Genomic DNA, 7,484 nt, shown 5'->3' on the forward strand with positions numbered 1-7,484 from the left:
CTAACGACGCCATTGAAGCTAACTTAGCAACGGGACCTCGTCAGAGCTATGATAAAAACATTAGCGCTCCACCTACGCCAGCCCTCATCTGCTCATCAACACCCGTGCTCCCCTGCGTTGCAGCGATCGACGGCCGATCATCGATGCGGTCGGCGGCTAGCGTCGGATAGCGCGTCTGCTATCCAAGTCAAAGTTCTCCTGGTTGTGTTGCTGCAGCCAGCCGCTAATACACCGATCCCACCTACAGCTTTCTTCTTTGCAGTCTCCATTGTTCATTAAACAAACTGCAAAATATTCACCAAAAAAGATGTCAGAATACTGTGGAATTTTGCGATGAAAACAGAGCTGTTTGTACTGTGATACAATGTGTCCGAATACTTCCATTTCAACCATTGACGTCACGCGCAAACGTCATCATACTTAGACGTTTTCAACCGGAAGTTCCCCGGGAAATTTAAAATTGCACTTTATAAGTTATCCCGGCCGTATTGGCATGTGTTGCAATGTTAAGATTTCATCATTGATATATAAACTATCAGACTGCGTGGTCGGTAGTCAATCAATCAATCAATCAATCAATCAATGTTTATTTATATAGCCCTAAATCACAAGTGTCTCAAAGGGCTGTACAAGCCACAACGACATCCTCGGTACAGAGCCCACATACGGGCAAGGAAAACTCACCCCAGTGGGACGTCAATGTGAATGACTATGAGAAACCTTGGAGAGGACCGCATATGTGGGTAACCCCCCCCCCCCCCCCCCCCTCTAGTAGTGGGTTTCAGTAGGCCTTTAAGGGAAGCCTCCAACTGTGTTCAACCAATCAGCGTTTGACAGCAAAGCCCGCCCCCGAAAAGGTTGCGAGTACCTTCCAAAAGCCCCACCTAGCAGACAAGATCTCCAAAAGGTTCCTGAAAAATAAACCTACCAGGGTAGTTTTTGGTGGACACACAGGAGGAACTTTAGTGTAAGTTTGTGTAAAAGTTCCTGCAGTGAACAAGGGCCTATAGACGACTTGACTCCCCAAGTTGAAAATGATCTTCACCTCTTTGCTGATGACTCAATTCTGCCCATTGTTATAAAAAAAATTATTGCGAAAGAACCATCTGTGCTGAGAGCCTCCAGCGCGACTTGTTGACATTTGAGAAATGGGCGACAGATTGGTGCGTCACCTTCAATGCAAGCAAGACAGAAGAGACGATCATTAGCAGGAGGCAAAAACCAGAACCACTCTCCTCTCTACTTCATAAATTCTGCACTAAATCCAACCAGAGGTATCAGCCTCTTTGGTGCAATTATCACCAACACTTTGACTTGGGCTCCTCATGTCACATGCCTTGCCAAGGTTGCAAAGAGAATATACATCCTAAGCCGTTCAAGAGACCTACTTCCAATCAAGGCAAGAGTCACCATCAACAAAGCTTACATTAGGCCCTTAATGGAGTATGCATGTCCAATATGGGTAGAGGTGGTACCACTGCACTTGGACTTCTGGACAGGCTAAAGAGGAAAGCCCTCCGCCTCCTTAGAATAGATGACCCTACCAACGTTGGAATTTATCCACTGGCGCATTGGAGAAATGTTGCATCCCTTTGTCACTTCTTCTTGAAACCGTCCCTTGAGTTGTCTGGAATTCTCCCTCCATTAGCCTTCAATGTTCGAACGGTGGGGCTAACATATCTCCATCAGTTTTCCTACATACTAAGGGCTGTGGAATTTGCTTCCATCCATCCATTTTCTACCGCTTGTCCCTTTCGGGGTCGCGGGGGGTGCTGGAGCCTATCTCAGCTGCATTCAGGCGGAGTACACCCTGGTCAGGTCGCCACCTCATCACCAGTGTTGGGACTAACGCGTTACAAAGTAACTGTAACGCCGTTAGTTTCGGCGGTAACTAGTAATCTAACACGTTAATTGTTCTATTCAGTAACTCAGTTACCGTTACTACATAATGCGTTACTGCGTTATTTTACGTTATTTTGTATGTCGTATTGGCTAGAAACAGAAGATATGTGTGTTTTATTGAAGCGCTGCGGTGTCGTCCTTATGTGTCACAAGGAAAAGAAGAGGCGTGCTTTCTGTGGGTTGGGCCGGGGGGCTCCCAGACCGTAGTTGAGGGGCGCAGGGGAGACGTTCCTCCAGGGCCTATGTACTTCGGGGCTAACAACCTTCACTTTACCCGGAAGTGGGTCTTTACAGCTGCGGGGGAATGACGAGGCCGGCGGTTTGTTGCAACTTTGTGACTTTATTGGACGCATCCATCCACCAAGCTAGAGCACCTGCACGCACTCACTGTCGCCATCCCCTCACCTCTCTCGCCCACTCACTCACTGACGTCACTCACCTCACATGCTGTCATATCTTAAAGGGCCACACACAGACACACATACGCTACTCTCATAACAACTAACAAGACATCATAGCGAAGCCAGAAGTCGAGTTTCTTAACATGGAGACTTTCTCAATACTTTTCTTTTGTGGACCGCAAAGAAAATAACATTTTAGTAAAATGTAAGTTGTGTCTTGGATCAAAGATCCTATCTACTTAAAGTTAAAGTTAAAGTGCCATTATGCTGCAGCTATTTAAAATGCTTTTGTCAATTTGTTCTGGCCTGAAATAAATTGGCCCTTTGAAACATATCTTTGTCTTTGTGTGTTGTATGTAGAGCACATTGCTTTCTGAGTTCAGTGATGCAAATGCATGTCAAGTTGATCACCAGATTGTATTATTCTCCAGTGCAATAACAGTACTGAAATGAAGGCTAAAAGGCCATTAATGGGAGCCTTAAAAAAATAAATAAAAAAAAAGTAACTAAATAGTTACTTTTCACAGTAACGCATTACTTTTTGGTGTAAGAAACTGAGTTAGTAACTGAGTTACTTTTGAAATAAAGTAACTAGTAACTGTAACTAGTTACTGGTTTTCAGTAACTAACCCAACACTGCTCATCACAGGGCCAACACAGATAGACAGACAACATTCACACTCACATTCACACCCTAGGGCCAATTTAGTGTTGCCAATCAACATATCCCCAGGTGCATGTCTTTGGAATTTACTTCCCACCCACATATTTCCTTTAACTCCCACCATGGACAAATTCAAGAGTTGTGTCAACTCATATTTGATCAGTATGTTGTAAGAACTTACTACTGCTATTTTCTATATTAAGATTAAAGATTAAGATTAAAGTACCAATGATTGTCACACACACACTAGATGTGGTGAAATGTGTCCTCTGCATTTGTCCCATCCCCTTGGGGAGCAGTGGGCAGCAGCGGCGCCGCGCCCGGGAATCATTTTGGTGATTTAATATGCTCACATAAGTCATATTTTAATTGTAATTATGATGTATTATTTGGTAATTTAGGACCACCTTTCTTCATGTTACAATGGTAACATCACGCCTTACTGGGGTAAAACTAAGTTATATTATTTAACAAAAAAAATCTAATTAGCATCATACTGTATCCCCACCTTCTACCATCCTAGTCATGTCCGTTGTGTCCTTGGGCAAGACACTTCACCCTTGCTCCTGATGGGTGCTGGTTAGCACCTTGCATGGCAGCTCCCGCCATCAGTGTGTGAATGTGTGTGTGAATGTGGAAATACTGTCAAAGCACTTTGAGTACCTTGAAGGTAGAAAAGCCCTATACAAGTATAACCCATTTATCATTTATATCGTAACAGTAATCATTTCTGAAAATAAAATAAAATGTATGTTTGGATGCTGTTTGCACCTTATAATTAGGTATTTTAGTAAATAAAATACCAGAAGACAAATGTATTTGATTTTGTCTTTGTGGCAGTCAACTTCTCCAGATCCAATCACAGGATTTAGAGAAAGGAGGGCTGAACAGTGCCCACAAAAGAGCCTCCTCACTGGCTGACACGATACATAGCGAAGCGCATGTGCTGTACATCCACCTGGAAAAATTGTAATACCTGCACTTGCCTTTACAGCTGGGGGGTCAAACTAATTTTAGCTCAGGGGGCCGCATGGTGAAAAATCTATTCCCACGTGGGCCGAATGGGTAAAATCATGGCATAATAACTTACAAATACAACTACGACAACTTCAGATTGTTTTCTTTGTTTTACTTTGGCCCAAAATAGAACAAGGAAATGTACAGAAAGAAAATGTACATATCACAAATAATCCTCCTGACAAAACACTTAAGAACACAATAAAATTAGACTTATTCTCAGTGTTTCTACAAACCAATTAAACTTTAAGTCACAGCCCATCAATGTTTGAACAAAAACAAAATGAAGCATGAATAAAAAAACACTTCTATGTATAAACTACCTAAATTGTCATTTCCATTGTTGACTTTCTTTAAATTTGCAGAGAAGAAAATCATTTTTTACAGAACTATATCAATTGTGCAGTGTCTCATGCAGCATTTTAAGTGAGGTTACCAATTGTTTATTTTACTCCTGTTTGTTTTACATTGGGTTGAGGAGTCACAGACCTGTTTTACAGTGTACATTTTGCTTGGTATACTTGCTCGCCCCAGTATAAAATATTTGCTTGCCTAACAGAATCGCTATTGTGACATCCAATGGACACTTTTCGAACAGCAGTTTCTTTCATTTAAAAATGCAGCTCAATTTTACACTTAGCAAACTGGCCGCATGTTGGACATCCCTGCTTTACAGCATATACTGCTAAAAAAAACCTAAACAAAAGAGGAAATCAAAAGGAAGAAAATAAACAAAGAAGAGCCAAAACTGAAATAAATATTGGTCCGGCGTACTCAAGATGTAGGGCATTGCAGGCCAGGCTTAGAGTAACTTTGGACGTGCTCGTGGCTGTTTTCCTTCGAGACAGGTAATCCAATGATGCATTTTCCGAAAAATTTTGTGTGGCAACATGTGTTACTGATAGTCTGCAACAAAATATGAACTAAGGGATCCTTCGATGCAAAGTGCGCACAGTGGGCGGCGGAATTTACAGATTGAATTCTGCCTGGTGACAAGATTGAAGAACCCAAGCTTTATTACTATAAATTATCTTACTTCCTATGATCCGTTTTTTTCAATACTCTTAACAATCACATATATAATTTCTCAACAAAAACACACACCAGCACTGCTGGTGTCAAAATAAATACCATAAATAGTAATTGTGAGAACCCTAGTGTTTGTCAAACCCCCTATTATTTTGTGTTCTTTGTAAATACCATCTGTTTGTACCCCGGTTTGAATTTGCTCATGGTTGGACATTGCCTGAGCTCCTTCGATCCGTTCCAGTTTCACTCCACATAATGAAATGTAAAAGGTTGTTTCCAAGTCCAGCGTGCATAGAGATGTTTCAGATTCAGTTTTGCCCTCAGATCATTATTTTCAGATTATTGAAATCAATTGTTGGCAAAACCTGAACGACCACTTCTGTGTTTCGCCAGAGTATCCACGGCCTGTAGAAATGTGCGTACGTGAAGCATGATGTTGGAGTGAGACACTGCACATTTCCACGCCGAGTTCATTCTTGATACATCTCATCTTTGCCGTGAAAAAGGGTGAAAGGCGGGTTTTTGTGCATACGCAAGCTTAATGCATGAAGCCCTGGCCTTTGACTGTTCAATTGAAGGATGCGGTTAGAGTCTAACAATAAACCTGGTCGTCATTTCTCTCTGCATCCAGACTATCTAACCCATGGGTTGGCAACCCAAAATATTGAAAGAGCCATATTGGACGAAAAATACAACCAAACAAATTCCTTCTGGAGCTGCAAAAAATTCAAAGTCTTATATAAATCTTACAATGAAGGCAACACATGATGTTTATATTAGCTATTAACTATCAAAATGTCTATGTGTCGCAGGCTGACGCAATTCTTCGATGACAGAAATGTTGAAATGTCATATTTATTCTACAAATTTTTGTAACATTGGAAAACAATAGTAAAACAGAGGCTTCTCAGAGGGTGAGATAATTCCTGGAAATTACTGGCTTAGAATGGCCAAAGGTATAGATGTGTGTGTCCAAGTTAAAGGAAACGGCAGGCTGTCTTCTTCTAATGGATTTATAACAATCTATACAAGCTGGGTAATGTTTGCTGTGGTCTGGAACAACATGGCACACAAACAACTATCAGAAATGCAACCAATATCGCATCCAGATAATGTGTCATGAGACATGCAAATATACATTAAATACACAGAGGACATAGGAAATTAAATGATGCAATATAAGTTAAAGTTAAAGTTAAAGTTAAAGTACCAATGATTGTCACACACACACTAGGTGTGGTGAAATGTGTCCTCTGCATTCGACCCATCCCCTTGTTCACCCCCTGGGAGGTGAGGGGAGCAGTGGGCAGCAGCGGTGCCGCGCCCGGGAATAATTTTTGGTGATTTAACCCCCAATTCCAACCCTTGATGCTGAGTGCCAAGCGGGGAGGTAATGGGTCCCATTTTTATAGTCTTTGGTATGACTCGGCCGGGGTATGCAAATATGTGCATAAAGCTAGCCTAATAGCATGTTAGCATCGATTAGCTTGCAGTCATGCACGGACCAAATATACCTCAATAATAGCAACAAAGTTCACCTTTGTGCATTCACACACAGCATAAAACATTTGTTGGACAAGATGAGACAAAGAAGGAGCGACATAAAACACGTCTTTCTGTGGCAGCGTCGGAGAAAGTTGTACATGTAAACAAACTACGGTGAGTTCAAGGACCGCCAAAATTAGTAGGACAAAACGGAGATGCTCTCATCAGTGAATCATGTTTATTATAAACAGTGGGATTTATCACAATTAGGAAGGTTTATGTCATGTTTGTCTTCCTATAGAAACCCTATTAAAACAAAAATATATGTTTCCCCCATCTTTTTCTATTTTCATACATTTTTGAAAAAGCTCCAGGGAACCACTCGGTGACGCTAAAGAGCCGCAGGTTGCAGACCACCGGTCTAACCGCATGACCTTCTCGCCGGCTGTCCTGGTTACCAGCTCCAGCCTTCCTTGTTTGTTGTGCAGTTCTCTTCTACATATTTTCTTAGTGAGTATCTGGTTGTTACTTTTCCTCGTGCATTTATGTGGCTCTGCCCTCTTTCGTTTGTACTTTGTCTCTTGTTTTTTGGGTCACACGACATTCCCTTTTTGCTGCCGTCGCTTTATTTTTCAACTTCTATCCCTTACGCCATTTTTCACAGCTTGTGTGCTATTTTTGTTGATAAACCTACCGAAACATTTTCTGACTGAGTCTCTGCTTTTGGGGTCCAACTTCCAGCCCTGGCAGTTTCACCTCTCACCCAAGCAGGATTCATCACTTCATGCTCACAGACTTACAGTACATAGGACAGCTGTAGTCTGAGAGCCTGGTGCAATATATAAAGTATTCATCACAATACCTAATGACATAGTACACGTTTGTATATGGCGGGGGTCAGCAGCTCTTTAGCAACACCCTAGTGCAGGGGTAGGGAACCTATGGCTCTAGAGCCATATGTGGCTCTTTTGATGACTGCATCTAGC

This window comes from Entelurus aequoreus, linkage group LG01 (assembly GCF_033978785.1).
Source record: "Entelurus aequoreus isolate RoL-2023_Sb linkage group LG01, RoL_Eaeq_v1.1, whole genome shotgun sequence".
Classification (NCBI taxonomy): Eukaryota; Metazoa; Chordata; class Actinopteri; order Syngnathiformes; family Syngnathidae; genus Entelurus; species Entelurus aequoreus.